We start from the raw sequence: 12,957 nt of genomic DNA, 5'->3' as shown, positions 1-12,957 counted from the left end.
GTGTTTAAACCTTTTCTTGAGTTCTTATAATACTGGTCTTATACAATATTTGTCCTTCTGTGACTGACTAAATTCACTCAGCATAATGACCTCCAGCTTCCTCCATGTTATAAGATGTTTCACAACTTCATCATTGTTCTTTATCATTGCGTAGTATTCCATTATGTGAATATACCATAATTTGTTCATCCATTCATCCATTGATGGGCACCTAGGTTGTTTCCATCTATTTGCTATTGTGAACAGTGCTGCATTAAACGTGAGTGCGCATATATCTATTCGTGTGACAGCTCTTACTTCTCTAGGATATATTCCAAGGAGCGGGATGCCTGGATCATACGGTACTTCTATTTCTAGCTTTTTAAGAAAGCACCAAATCTATTTCAAAAGTGGTTGTACCATTTTACATTCCCACCAACAGTGTATAAGTGTTTCCAGTCTCTCCACAACCTCTCCAGCATTTATTATTTTGTGTTTTTTGATTAATGCTAGCCTTCTTGGGGTGAGATGATATCTCATTGTAGTTTTGATCTGCATTTCTCTAATGGTTAATGATCGTGAGCATTTCTTCATGTGTCTGTTAGCCACCTGAATATCTTCTTTGACAAAGTGCTCAAGGCAGACATTCTTGACTAGTTAAGCTAAACTATTGTTTGGTTTTCAGAAGACTACAGGGGATATTTTTGGTTTAAAATTTAAAGATTATCTCAGGGCAATAGTTTCAGGGGTTTGGGATGAACGTTATTGATGGGTTTCTGTCTTGCAGCTCTTAGTGGATCTTAGCATCCTCAACTCTGTCTAGGATACTGTGGCAAGAAGTTCGCCAATTTGGCCAGAAGCTGGTCCGCAGGCGCCCCCTGGAGGCAAGAAAGGGGTCTGAGAGTGGCCTGGCCTGTTGCCTGTCCACAATGGATCTGGTGGCCCTGGGTGTGGTTAGTACCCTGGGAGCAGGTGTGTACATCCTGGCTGGTGAAGTAGCTAGGGACAAAGCTGGACCAGCGATCGTCATCTGCTTCTTGGTGGCCGCCCTGTCTCCTATGTTGGCTGGGCTCTGCTATGTGGAGTTTGGGGCCTGGTTCCCCTGCTCTGGTACAGCATATCTCTACAGCTGTGTCACAGTGGGTGAACTGTGGGCCTTCACCATTGGCTGGAATCTCATATTCTCCTATGTCATTGGTAAGATGTTGGGGCAGGGAGGTAGGTATGTGGGAAACTACAGACTTGGGGCCAAGAGACAGCTCCCCAAATGGCACAAATAGTGTGTACTTGGCTACTAACCTAAAGGTTGGTAGTTTCAACCCACCCAGAGGAGCCATGGAAGACAGACCTGGTGATCTGCTTCTGAAAGCTCACAGCCTTGAAAACCCTATGGAGTGCAGTTCTACACTGCACACATGGGGTCATCATGTGTCAGAGTCGACTTGATGGCAGCTAATAACAAGAACCCAATTTCAAATTTCAACCCTGGTCTTCTGGATCTCCTCATCCTACTTCCCTGTTTTTCTTTTCAACCATAGAATATATCTTCTTCTAATGTACTAAAGGAGACTTGGGTGGCACAAACCATTAAGTGCTCAGCTAGTAACCGAAAGGTTGGCAATTCAAATCCACCTACAGGCACCACAGAAGAAAGGCCTGGCAATCTGCTTCCAAAAAAACAGCCGTTGAAAACCCTGTGGAGCACAGTTCTACTCTGAAACATATGGGGTCGCCATGAGTTAGAGTCGACTCAAGGGCAACTGGTTTTGTTTTAACATCCTAAGTAGTTTACTAATTTGTTAACCACCAGCTCCCCTCATCCACCAAGAAAATAGACTCTTTGAGATTAGGTATTTAGTAGGTTTGTTTCAATAATATAGTTCATGTCACACAGTGCTATTGCTGGGTGCTGCTGAATCCATCTTTGACTCATAGCGACCCCACGTGACACAGCAGAACTGCCTGATAGAGTTTTCTAGGCTGTAATCTTTATGGGAGCGGACTGCCAGGTCTTTCTCCCATGGAGCTCCTGGGTAGGTTTGAACCATTAACCTTTCAATTAGTAGCCGAGTGCTTAACCACTGTGCAACCAGGTCTCCTTTGTCACACAGTTGGGGTTCAATTAATGTTTATAAATGAACATTCCTCCTGCAGGTGCCGCCAGCATAGCCAGGGCCTGGAGCACTACCTTTGACAGCCTGGTTGGAACTGCATCTTGCAGGCCCTGCAGGACAGTTTCCCTCTGCAAGTGCCCCCTATCTTGGCCAAGTGTCCAGACTTCTTTGCCTTGAGTCTGGTGCCACTGTTCATTGGTAAGGAAGGGCCAGAGATTGAATGGTTGATGGAAGAATTTTGAAAGGCTATCTACCCAGTAAATACCAAAGTTCCTTAGCTCTTGGCTGGCAAGACGGGCTGGGGGTGTCATCCAAATTCATTTACATATGCTTAAATTGACCTAGGAATTTTGAAGGGCAAAAGATAACTAATTTCTTTTTTACTGTTCTGGAACTGTTACTTTTACTTTAAGACAAAACTATTCTTTTTCCTTAAATGAAACACAAATTTCATATAATATCTAGCTTAAGTTACTTAGAAAGGTCTCACTTTTAAGATTGACATAGTATAAAACACAAAGATCTTAGCGTATGTTTCAAATAGACCAATTTATATCAAAGTTTCTCCAAGTAGCCATTAAAAGTCTAAATCATAAGACAGACACAAGATGCAGTTTTTTCTGGACGAAGGAAGAACTGAGGTTCTATGACTAGCCTTACAAAAAAAAACAGCAATTCTCAGCCATAACCTCCAACCTGATACAAGACAGAAACTTAGACACAATGCTCTAGACCAGAAGCAAGCTCTTTTAGGACCAAAGGAGACAGAAAGACCACATAAACTCACAGAACAATACCACACAAAACAAGGATTTGGGGATCCTAGTTTCTTAAAGTGTATATAGCAATTTTTGGTTAGATTGACTCAATTCAATCGAACAAACAGGTTCTAGATAAAACTTATTAACTTGCCAGAGCCTCAGATGGAGGAATATTAGATCTTTTGACAAAACCTGAGCATCAAGCAAAGTTCCCTAAAGGAAAGAAAGGACTACACAAATGAAAGCTCATTTTCCCAAAGTGGTCACTGAAATTCCAAATTACTTCTAGTATACTCAGTTTACACTGTTTTTAAATATGAACCCCAAACCAGTGTCTCAGTAGTAGGGGTGAAATTCAGGCTCATTTATCAAAGATGTTAAGTGATAAGGTTCAAGTTCTTGGTTTCCTTCTCTTTAAACTTAATTCATTCTGCTGGCTAGAGACCTAGTCTCTTATTTTAGACCTTACACAGACTAATTCCTTCAATTGGAAACTACTTTAAAGCTACTGATGATCTTAATTTTAACATTTTGATTCTTTATTGAGAACTATATCATAAAACAGGCACTGAACTACCACTTCTCCCTTAAATTTCATAACACAGGTCAGGAGCTGCCATCTCCCCCTGAGAATCTGGCAATCAGGCAATAGTTGCCACCTCTCCCTGCAAATTTGGCAAAGCAGAGCACTATTTTCCATGTTTTCTGAGCCACAAAAAGGCCCTGAATTTTGCGGCTTATAGTGACTCAACGTTCTTTGGAAATAGAATTACCTCTTTAATGTTTCAAACGCCCGAATCTGGACCTAAACTGCAGTTAATCCAAAGAGTTACTAAATGTCACTCTTAACCAAACGATCAAGCAAAAATGTAAGACAGATTCTCCGTAATCAAACAACCGGTTTTTCAAACAAATATGCCAAACAAATCTTAAGAAAACATGAGAAAGAGAACTAAAAAGAGTAAGCGAAGGCTCGTTTTCTGAGAGCACTCACCCCATCGGTGTCGAAGGGACATAGAGTGGGAACACATGGGTCCAGAAGATAGGACCTCTCTTTGCTAGCTTCTGCTCCACAGTCTAGGTCTCCTTGAGGTCCACTGGATTCGTAGCTTCAGAATCCTTGACAACTATGCCATTAACTGTTGTAAGGGAAGAACATCATGAAGTTTAGTAAAGCAAAAAGTAAGTTTTATTCAGCATATATTCAAAAGGGCAGAAGTGGGAAACGGACAACCATGCTGCAGAGCCATGTCTGCCTGAGTCCAAGGAAATATCACAGAACAGACAAAAATGGGAAAATGGACAAGCATTTTGCTAGAGCCATGTCTGTCCAAGTCCAAAGAATATTCCAGAATAGGCAAGAGGGAAAATGGACAAGCATGCTACCACAGCCATGTCTGCCCGAGTCCCCAGAGATTGGATGGGAAGAAGTGGGGAGCTGGGGTGGGAAAGGCTTGTTGGGTGTCGTCAAGTCTATTTTCAACTCACAGCAACACCACATGTTCAGAGTAGAACTGCCCATTGGGTTTCCTAGGCTGAAATCTTTACGGGAGCAGATCACCAGGTCTTTTTCTCACAAGAGCTGCTGGTGGGTTTAAACTGCCAATCTTTCAGTTAGCAGCTAAGAGCTTAACAACTGCACCACCAGGGCTACCTGCCCATGGCTTACTAAATGCCAAAATTCCTAATGAAATGTACATTCTGCCAGGGTAGAGCTTGTTAATTTATATCCTTCCAGAACCTTCAAAAACCTGTTGCTGTCAAGTCAATTCCGACTCATAGCGATCCTATAGCACAGAGTAAACTGCCCCATACAGTTTCTAAGACTGTAAATCTTTACTAGAAGGAGCCCTAGGGGCACAAATGGTGCACTGAATTCAGACTTCTAGCTGGTAGAAAATTAATTCATTCTTTAAGGCTGCTCACTAGTGGTATTTCTGTTATAGCAGCACTAGATAACTAAGACACTGAGGAAGAATGAAAGGTAACCCACCCAGGGAAGAGGCTGCACCTGAGAAAGACGGCCTCATTTCCCTCTCTGTGTAGTGATTTCAGGACCAGGAGTCACCTCCTGCTTATTCATGATCCAGGAGGCAAGAAAGAAAAAAAGGGGTCCCTGATATTCAGAGAGGAGCCTTGGTGGTGCAGTGGTTAAGAGCTTGGATGTGACCCAAAAAGTCAGTGGTTCTAATCCACCAGCTGCTTTGAAAGAGAAAGATGTGGCGATTTGCTCCTGTAAAGATTTATAGTCTTGGAAACCCTATGGGGTCAGTTTTACTCTGTCCTATAGAGTCGCTATGAGTCAGAATCCACCAGAAGAAAATGTGTTGTCTTTTTTTTTAAAATTTTTATGGGAGCAGATCTCTGGGTCTTTCACTCCCAGAGCTGCCGGGTGGGTTCAAACTGCCAGCCTTTCCGTTAGCAGCCAAATGCTTAACCGTTGCACCACCAGGGCTCCTTGGGAAAGCCTTGTGGGTGGTAAAAATGGTGGGGAGATCAGAAGCTGGGAAAGAAGGTCTGCACATGAGAGATGGAAAGCAAGCCGTAGATCATTGTTGTTTGACCTTTGCTTTGGTGTGGGGGCCTGTCCTGTGTACTGTTGGATGTTTAGCAACATCCTTGGCCTCCACCCACTAGATGCCAATGGTGTCCACTCTGAAGTTGTGACCAGCAAAATGTTTCCATGAATGGATAAACAAAATGAAGTCTATCCATACAATGGAATACTGCTCAGCCATAAAGAGAAATGAAGTCCTGATGCATGCAACAACGTGGATGAACCTTGAAAACATCATGCTGGGCAAAATAAATCAGTCGCAAAAGGACAAATACTGTATGATCTCACTTATATGAAACAAGCAAATATACAGTGACTGAAGATTATTAGTGGTTACCAGGGATGGGAGGGAAGAAGAAAAGAGGAGTTTTTGCTTAGGAGGCATTGGGCTTATGTCAATGGTGGTGGAATGATTTGGAAAAGGATAGCAAGAACGGTGGCACACTTGAGGAATGTCATCAAGTCACTGAATTGTATATATGGAGGTTGTTAAATTGGCATGTGTTTTGTTGTGTGTATTTTCACGGCCATTAAAAAAATATCTACAGGCATTGCTAAACATGCTTTGGGGAGCAAAATCACCTCCAGATAAGGAAGGAACACTGACACAGACTGACGAGTTTCTTTCTCTGTACTGAGACCAAAGTTATTTACATTTTTAATTCCATTTTGTTTACAGGATTACTGGCCCTGGTTACCAAAGTGTTCACAGGCATGAACATTTTGGTTCTCAGCTTTGTTATCTTCTCTGGCTTCATTAAGGGAGATCTGCATAACTGGAAGCTTGGGGAACAGGACTACTACCAGAGCATGCTTGGACCCAATGACACCTCTAGGTTAGGAGGAGCCTGCTTGGCCACAGTAGTAGTGGCTGCAGAGCTGGAAATATGGCAGGAAGTGGGGGCATTTGAAGGAGCTATGGTGGCGCAATGGTTAAGCGCTTGGCTGCTAACCGAAAGCCTGGCAGTTTGAACACACCTAGCAGCTCTGAGGAGAAAGACCTGGAGATCTGCTTCCATAAAGACTGTTGTTGTTAGGTGTCGTCTTGCACCATCCTCACAACTGTTGCTATGTTTCAGCCCACTGTTGCAGCCACTGTGTCAATACATCTCATTGAGGGTCTTCTTCTTTTTCACTGACCCTCTACTTTACCAAGCATGATGTCCTCCAGGGACTGGTCCCTCCTGATAACATGCATCTGAATTAAGGTGTTAGAGAAGAATATTAAATATACCATGGACCTCCAGAAGAATGAACAAATCTGTTTCTGAAGAAGTATAGCCAGAATGCTCTTTAGAAGCAAGGATTGCGAGACTTACTTTGGACACGTTATCAAGAGGGACCAGTCCCTGGAGGAAGACATCATGCCATAAAGATTTCAGCCAAGAAAACCCTATGGGACAGTTCTACTCTGTCATATGGTGTCGCTATGGGTTGAAAATTGACTCTACAGCACCTAACAACAACAATAAGGGGGATTTGGGCTGATGGATCCAGATGGTGGTGGTGGCGGGGACGGGAGCCCAGGACTGTGGTATTAACTGAACAGTCAGGCAGAGATGGCTGAACACACCTCAACCATGTTCCACATTCCTTCTTTCACTGTAGTTTGGAGCCTCTGGGCTCTGGTGGATTTGTGCCTTTTGGCTTTGATGGGATTCGCCATGGAGCAGCTACGTGTTTCTTTGCATTTTTTGGTTTTGATTGCATTGCCACTACAGGTAACAATGGTCATTTGGTCCCATCAGGGTTTTGGGCAGTTTGGGCTGCCAGTATTGGGCTGCACAGATTTGGTAGAAGGCTTGCCTGAAGATCTGAGCCCTGATAGTGCAATGAATGGTTAAGCGCTCAGCTGCTAACAGAAAGGTTGACAGTTCTAACCCACCCAGTAGTTCCACAGAAGGACGTGGAGATCTGCTTTGTAAAGATTGCAGCTCAGGAAACCCTATGGGACAGTTCTACTCTGTCACATGGTGTCATTATGAGTTGGAATCGACTCAATGGCACCTAACAACAACAAGAAGAGGGCAGAGGTGTAGTTAGGGGGTAACGGTGGGGTCAGAAGGGGGCACTGGCCCCTGGGCCCAAGTCCTAGGGGGCGCCAGACAAGGCAGGGAATGACATTCCAAGACGCCACAAATATGAAAGGCACCTGACTGAGGCAGCTGGACAAGAGGGGGGAAGGCGTTTCTGCTGATGCACAGCCACTATAAATGTCTAGTTATTTTGAAATTGGGGGTGGGGAGGTGGGTGCAACTTAGAGATTGCCCCTGGGAGCTTGTTACCCTTGCTATGCCCCCGCAAGAGGGAAGAGGATTTTGTGCCTTCACCTCAGTGTGTTTTCCTGACCCAACACTTTAACGCTTATCCTATAGGGGACAGAACCCGGAATCCTCAGTGGTGCTTCCCCCTGGGCATCATTATCTCTATTTTCACCTGTTTTCTGGTATATTTTGGCATCTCTGTGGCACTCACTCTCATGACGCCTTACTACCAGATCCATCCTGAGAGCCCCTTGCTGGTGGCTTTTCTCCATGTTGGATGGGCCCCTGCCAGATATGTAGTGGCTGTTGGCTCCCTCTGTGCCCTTTCATCCAGGTCAGTGTCAAAAGCTTTTTCCCTGTCTACTGTCAGTGTCAGGTATCCCAGCCCTTGAAATTGTGGGGTGAGAGCAAAAGGCACTTTTCTCTGCATAAGTTAGGGAGCAAAAGTTCCAATCACCAGAAGAGATAGCTTTCTCCACACAGGCTAGGGAGAAGTTCCAGTTACTGGAAGAGAATCTTCCTCCACATAGGCTAGGGAAAAGTTCCAGTCACCTCATGCCTTTTTTTTTTAAATTTAAAAACATACACACCAACACTACAACTTCCACACTTACAACTCAATAACATTGATTATAATTTTCATGTTGTGACACCATTTTCGCTATCTTCATCCAAAACATTTCACCAACAGTGGCATAAACTCAATGTCTCCCAAACAAAAGCTTCTTTTCCCCTCCGTCTCACCACTGGTCACCACTAATAATCTTTGGTTTCTATATATTTACTTATTTCATATAAGTGAGTTCTTACAGTATTTGTCCTTTTGTGACTGACTTATTTCACTCAGCAGCATGTTTTCAGGGTTCATACATGTGGCATGCATCAGGACATTACTTTTCTTTATAGCTGCATAATATTCCATTGTATGTACATGCGATGCAGTGAATTACTTAATACAGCCCTTTTAGCCATGCATGGTCTTATAACTCGCACACAATGATTGGATGGGACTATGCAAATAAGGTATATGGAACCCTAACGCGGGGACTGGTCAGTTTTATTATGCTGCGAGGCTTAAAAGGAGTGAATCCCAGAAACAACAGGGGACTTCACTACCATCAAAAAGGAAGAGCCAGGAGTGAAGCATGTCCTTTGGACCCAGGGTCCCTGTGCTGAGAACCTCCTAGACCCAGAAGACAGAGAGGGAGCTGTAACACTGCAGACAGCATGAGATGGCAAGTAATGGCAGCAGCAGAACCAGGACATTGGTGGGGTGACCTCCTGGCCCATGGACCATGGTGGCCACAAGGGGCATGATGACCCACGGAGTGAGAGGGCTGAGTGCATTCTGGCAGGAGGCTTCCTGGAAGGGTGGTTTGCCTCTGGATACTTGACAGTGGAGCTAGGCTTGTTTGCCCAAGGAGTAAGAGAGCTAAGTGCCTTTGATCAGGAAGCTTCCTGGCACAGTGGGCACTTATCGGTGGAGCTAAAGAACTCTGTAACTCTTGCCTGAGCAGAACAGAGGCCAGGCCCAAGCAGGGCCGAAGACTGAGGGCCAAGAGGACTGTCCTGAGGTGCCTGAGAGGAGCCTGTCCTGAAGGGGCGAGAGGAGCCTGCCTCAGGAAGCCAAAGGAGCCTTGTATATCCAAGAGGAGATGAGTGAGCTGTCCTCCACTGAAGAAGGGTGGCTTTACCTACATGCTTCCTGATCCTTATCCTGAATTGTAGCCTGTTGATCGTGATCCTGAAGTATAACCTGTTACTTCCCTAAAACCAAAACCAAAAACAAACCCACTGACAGCGAGTCAATTCTGACTCATAGTGACCCTACAGCACAGATTAGAACTGCCATATAGGGTTTCCAAGGTTGTAAATCTTTACAGAAGCAGACTGCCACATCTTTCTCCTGTGGAGCGGCTAGAGAACCACCAACCTTTTGGTTAGCTGACCAGCACTTAGCCACTGCCCCATCAGGGTTCCTGTGTTACCTCCCTAATAAACCCCACAATTGTGAGTATTGTCTGTGAGTTCTGTGTGGCCACTGCAGCAAATAATCAAACCTAGCAGAGAAGCAGAGAGTGCTGTGAGAAGGACGTCTGGTGTCAGAATTAGAAAAAAGGTTGGAGAGCAGTATGTCTGACCTCTGCCTTATAGGAATCAGCCTTGGGCTGATGTTGATCTTGATTCTCCCCACTTGTGAAGTTAGACAAGGACAGCCGCTGTCACCATTTTTACAGTATGTACCAGTATGTATGGCCTCTCTGTTGCTGTGATTCTGGAAGCTATGCCACTGGTATTTCAAATACCAGCAGGGTAAACCATGGTGGACAGGTTTCAGCTGAGCTTCCAGACTAAGATAGACTAGGAAGAAGGATCTGGTAGTCTACTTCTGAAAAAACTGGCCAGTGAAAACCTTATGAACAGCAGCAGAACATTGTCTGATACAGTGCTGGAAGATGAGCCCCTCTGGTTGGAAGGCACTCAGAATATGACTGGGGAAGAACTGCCTCCTCAAAGCAGAGTCAACCTTAATGACGTGGATGGAGTCAAGCTTTTGGGACCTTTATTTGCTGTTGTGGCATGACTCAAAATGAGAAGAAGCAGCTGCAACCATCTATTAATAATTGGAATGTGGAACGTACAAAGTATGAATCTAGGAAAATTGGAAATCATCAGTAATGAAATGCAACACATAAACATCGATATCCTAGGCATTAGTGAGCTGAAATGGACTGGTATTGTCCATTTTGAATCAGACAGTAATATGGTCTACTATGCTGGGAATGACAAATTGAAGAGGAATGGTGTCATGTTCATCGTCCAAAAGAACATTTCAAAATCTATCCTGAAGTAAAACACTGTCAGTGATAGGATAATATCCATACACCTACAAGGAAGACCAGTTAATACAACCATTATTCAAATTTACACACCAACCACTAAGGCCAAAGAAATTGAAGATTTTTACCAACTTCTGCACTCTGAAATTGATCAAACATGCAATCAAGATGCATTGATAATTATTGATGATTGGAATGTGAAAGCTGGAAACAAAGAAGGATTAGTAGTTGGAAAATATGGCCTTGGTGAGCAAAACAACACCGGAGATTGCATGACAGAATTTTGCAAGACCAATGACTTCTTCATTACAGATACCTTTTTTCAACAACATAAATGGCAACTATATACATGGACCTCACCAGATGGAATACACAGGGATTAAATCGACCACATCTGTGGAAAGAGATGATGGAGAAGCTCAATATCATCAGTCAGAACAAGGCCAGGGGTTGACTGTGGAACAGACCATCAATTGCTCATATGCCAGTTCAAGCTGAAGCTGAAGAACATTAGAGCAAGTCCATGAGAGCCAAAATATGACCTTGAGTGTATCCCACCTGAATTTAAAGACCATCTGAAAAATAGATTTGATGCACTGAACACTAATGACTGAATGAAGACCACATGGGGTGTGTAATGATATCAAGGACATCATACATGAAGAAAGCAAGAGATCATTTAAAAAGACAGGAAAGAAAGAAAAGTCCAAAATGGATGTCAGAAGAGACTCTGAAACTCGCTCTTGAATGTAGAGTAGCTAAAGCGAATGGAAGAAGTGATGATGTAAAAGAGCTGAACAGAAGATTTCAATGGGCAGCTCAAGAAGACAAAGTAAAGTATTATAAGCAAATATGTAAAGGCCTGGAGTTAGAAAACCAAAAGGGAAGAACACACTCTGCATTTCTCAAGTTGAAAGAACTAAAGAAAAAATTCAAGCCTCGAGTTGCAATACTGAAGGATTCTACAGACAAAATATTGATTGACACAGGAAGCATAAAAAGAAGATGGAAGGAATACACAGAGTCACTGTACCAAAAAGAATTGGTCGATGTTCAACGATTTCAGGAGAGATAGCATAAGATCAAGAACCAATGGTACTGAAGGAAGAAGTCCAAGCTGCACCTAAGGCATCGGTGAAAAACAAATGTCTTAGTCATCTAGTGCTGCTATTACAGAAATATCAGAAGTGGATGGCTTTAACAAAGAGAAATTTATTCTCTCACAGGCCAGTAGGCTACAAGTCCAAATTCAGGACATCACGCTCCAAGGGAAGGCTTCAAGTCCAAATTCAGGGCATCAGCTCCAGGGGAAGGCTTTCTCTGTCGGCTCTGGAGGAAGGTCCGTGTCATCAATCTTCCCTTGTTCTGGGAGCTTCTCTGTGCAGGAACCTCAGGTCCAAAGGATGCGCTCTGCTCCCGGTGCTTCTTTCTTGGTGGTATGAGGTCCCCCTGTCTCTCTGCTCACTTCTCTTTTTTATATCTCAAAAGATTGCCTCAGGACAAAATCCAATATTGAGTCCTGCCTTACTAACACAACTGCCACCCATCCTCCCTCATTAACTTCATAGAGGCAGGATTTACAACATATAGGAAAATCACACAATATCAGGAACCATGGCCCAGCCAAACTGATACACACATTTTTGGGGGGACATAATTCACTCCATGACACAAGGCTCCAGGAACTGATGGAATACCAATTTAGATGTTCCAACAAATGGATGCAGCACTGGAAGCGTTCACTCATCTATGCCAAGAAATTTGGAAGACAGCTACCTAGCCAACTGACTGGAAGAGATCCATATTCGTACCCATTCCAAAGAAAGGTGATCCAACAGAATTTGGAAGTTGTTGAACAATATCATTAATATCATACACAAGTAAAATTTTTCTGAAGATCATTCAAAAGCAGCTGCAGCAGTTTATCAACAGGGAACTGCCAGGAATTCAAGCCGGATTCAGAAAAGGATATGCAACAAGTGATATCATTACTGATGTCAGATGGATCTTCGCTGAAAGCAAAGAATACCAGAAAGATGTTTACCTGTGTTTTATTGACTATGCAAAGGCATTTGACTGTGTGAATCATAACAGATTATGGATAACATTGCAAAGAATGGGAATTCCAAAACACTTAACTGTGTTCATGAGGAACTTGTACATAGACAAAGAGGCAGTTGTTCGAACAGAACAAGGGGATACTGTGTGGCTTAAAATCAGGAAAGGTGTTCATCAGGGTTATTTCCTTTCATCATATTTATTCAATCTGCATGCTGAGCAAATAATCCAAGAAGCTGGACTATATGAAGAACATAGCACCAGGATTGGAGGAAGATTCATTAACAACCTGCAATATGCAGATGACACAACATTGCTTGCTGAAAGTGAAGAGGACTTGAAGCACTTACTGATGAAGATCAAAGACTACAGCCTTCAGTATGG

At 43.4% G+C, this 12,957-nt stretch overlaps 1 pseudogene; it reads left to right on the top strand.

The window, feature by feature from the left end:
- Nucleotides 1–12,957, top strand: part of LOC105756575 (cationic amino acid transporter 3-like) — a 21,040-nt pseudogene that overhangs the window by 2,656 nt on the left and 5,427 nt on the right.

Source organism: Trichechus manatus, unplaced genomic scaffold (genome assembly GCF_000243295.1).
Source record: "Trichechus manatus latirostris isolate Lorelei unplaced genomic scaffold, TriManLat1.0 scaffold00087, whole genome shotgun sequence".
NCBI classification, from domain to species: Eukaryota; Metazoa; Chordata; class Mammalia; order Sirenia; family Trichechidae; genus Trichechus; species Trichechus manatus.
The sequence above is the reverse complement of the archived record's forward strand: the minus strand, read 5'-3'. Positions and strand labels throughout refer to the sequence as shown.